Raw genomic sequence first — 3,271 nt, 5'->3', positions numbered from 1 at the left:
CCTCATCTGAAGACATAGTTTCTGAAGGATGCATTGATTAGCGTAAAGAATCAAATATCTTTATTGAACGTGTCTGTTTGCCTGCAGACGCAGTTGTGACAGAAGGCGGAGAGAACTTCAGTGTCGGTCAGAGGCAGCTCTTCTGTTTGGCCCGAGCTTTTGTCAGAAAGAGCAGCATCCTCATCATGGACGAAGCCACAGCGTCTATAGACATGGCCACGGTGTGTGTGTTTTTGTGTGTGTGTGTGCGCGCGCACGTGTGTGGGAGGTTGCCTCCAGTTGTTTCTGTAATGTGGTCATTGACTTAGCCTGGATATTAGGAACTGTGAGTGATTGTGAAATGACTTCATATATTTGGCGTGTGGTAGGGTTGTGTCACATCATATTGTTAAGACAAATCGGTATCATTTTTAATATAAAAAAGGCAATATTCCAACTTGTTGATGTAATGACATCATAACGTTACACAATAAGAAGCGTGGCTGAAAAAAGAGGCAGTAACATTGCTTAAAGTTAAATTTAAGACTTTTTAAGACTATTATTAATGCAATTTAAGATTTATTTCACATTAATACTGGCAAAAAAAATTCATGAGTCCCAGAACATCAGGACGGGCCCCAATTAACTTCTGAGATGAGGTCTCTCTTAATGAAATCTGCCAATCCAAATCGCATAATGTAAGACATCTTGTGATGTCAGAATGAAAAAAGTTAATTAAATAGGATAAACGGTCTGTAGGGGAGAGCAGGGGTGAAAGTAACACGGGACGAAAGTAACAAGGCGATTTTCTCAGACCCCTGACTGCATTTGCAGTCCAAGCTGTGACAACACCTTCAGCACGCAACCCTTGATGGAGCTGCCAAATATCGCGTGATTTCATCATCGTTTCCCATAGTCTCCGGAAAGCTGTTCTCGAGCACGGTAAGTACATTTCTGAAGCGGGACTGTTTTTCGAATTACAAGTTGTGTCTCTCTTTTCGTGCGTCACAGTAATTAATCTACAGGTTATTTAGTGCTTTAACACACCCTGAAGTTGTCAGAGTTTTTTAGTATAAAAATAAATCGTGTTGATATGTCAGGAGTTCACCTATGTCTTCATTGCTTTTATGCAGCCTTTTGCTACAGCTGTTCAAACCTTGGATATAACAAACTATTGCTAAGTTGTGATTTATGCATTACTTAAATAAAAGCGGTTGCACTACAGAGACATACAACATAACTCTACATAGGTGGAAATACAGTCTATGTGGAGATCAAAAAATGTCACAGAATTATACTCACTAACAGTGAAACAACCATTTTTCGGTCCCAGAGCATAATCTTTTCATTAATTTCATGTATTTTTGCACCAGTGATACAGTAGAGACCCAATTTATTGATATGACAGTGGAACTCTGTCAAGGGTTGGCCATTTGCCTTAGTTATAACTTTACTTCTAAAGCAGTTAAGTCATTCCCCAAGTAATCGTGGTGAACCAATTTTAGTGGCTGATTTAATAAAAACTAATTAGTAGTTATTACACCTCTTGTGTCGACTTTACGTGCCAACTGGTGCAACACAGTGCAGAGCACCTACGCTTTTAATGTTGACATAGATCCAATTGCTGTCTGGAGGTCGTTTACTGGAGTTGTAAGAGTTAATGTTGTATGAGTGGGTTGCGCTGTTGCCAGACGTTGTTGATGCTCTTGATGTGAATACAGAAAGATATTGGGCAGTTGTTTGCTGGTGGCTTTTTATGGCGGCTTCCCATGTAACCAAAAGTTAAGTAATTTGAGTGTAAAAGCTGCAGCGGGCTTCTAACTTGTTATTTTCAACAGGCTTCAACCAAGCACTAAATGTGCTGTTCTCGACCCAGATCTTGTTGAACTTGCACTTACTCGTATGAGAAGAAAAATTAACAGAAACAATTTTTATTTATAATTTACAGAAGTAGGCTAGCTATTTTTTGGATGAGAAGAGACCCACACACCACATTGCGACACACCAGCTGGGTGTACTCAGATAAATTCAGACCACGCTGCACAGTTTGCATTAGTGGTTACTGGTTCCATGTTGGTTTTGTTTTTGTAGTTTTGTGTTCAATACACATTTTTACCAAAAACACATTTAAAAGCGTGACTGAAGTTAATGAACCTTTATAAAAGTTTAACGATTTTTAAGACCTGTCAAAATCATAATTAAGACTTTTTAAGGCCTTAAATTCACATTATTGGATTTTAGACTTTTTAAGACTATAAGAATATAAATCTGTATAAAGCAGATCAAATAATTTTTGCTGTGACAGCCCAACTCGAGACTTACATGGAAAACATATTGAATTTAAATAAATATAAAGAGATGTCTAAGCCACTTCCATTAACTGTGATCCTAAACAAACAGCCATTAAACCGAATTATTTCTGATTATGGTGCATATGACGCTAATTTAAAAATCTGTGCTACTTAATATCTCTGAAATGGGCAATAACTAAAGCAGTAAAGCAGCACCATTAGGACTTCACATATATACACACACACACACATGTGAATAGAACAAGCAGTGGCTGGAAATAATAAAAAATGGCATTAAAAGAAACAAGCATTACTTTCTGAGAAAAACAGCAGGACTGCACACCAAACTGGATCCTAGTCATTCATTACGATTTCATAGAGCTTCACAAATTCCCTGTAACAAATACAACACTGCAAGGCAAACTGGAGGCCTTTTCCCATTTTCTATAAAAAACAAGTATTAGTGGATATGAATGCTGAGCGATGGCTACCAGTACCACCTCCCCTACTGCTTTACACAGTCAGGATGTCAGGAGAAATGGGGACTCACTGTGCTCCACTCACTAATGAGCACAACACTGCTGCCTATTAGTAGGTATAAGCAATGGAGCTCAGAGCTCACCCATCATTACCAAATTAATCGTGCAAACAAAAGCATTCTTCAAGTTAAAGTCTCATCGTGTCCTAGATTTGGCCAGAGCTCTAATGCCCCTTAATAATGCCAAATTAGACATTGTTTGACCATACAGTATTCTGCCACACCACCAAAACATTAAACTTAAAGCTGCACTAATCAATATTTTTATGTGAAAAATGAGACAAATGACAATGTGTAATATGAAAGGTGTCGCTAATGGTGACAACCCCACAGAAAATTATCTTAACTCTGAAGTTCTTTTCAGCTCTATGGAGCGTTTTAGCCTCTTTTACCTCATTGTTTTGGTTTTATGGCAACTTCACTGTTTTGGTTCAGTCTCACTGCTCTCATCAGCAAGATGCAG

Source organism: Micropterus dolomieu, linkage group LG21, assembly GCF_021292245.1.
Source record: "Micropterus dolomieu isolate WLL.071019.BEF.003 ecotype Adirondacks linkage group LG21, ASM2129224v1, whole genome shotgun sequence".
Taxonomy (NCBI): domain Eukaryota; kingdom Metazoa; phylum Chordata; class Actinopteri; order Centrarchiformes; family Centrarchidae; genus Micropterus; species Micropterus dolomieu.
The sequence above is the reverse complement of the archived record's forward strand: the minus strand, read 5'-3'. Positions refer to the sequence as shown.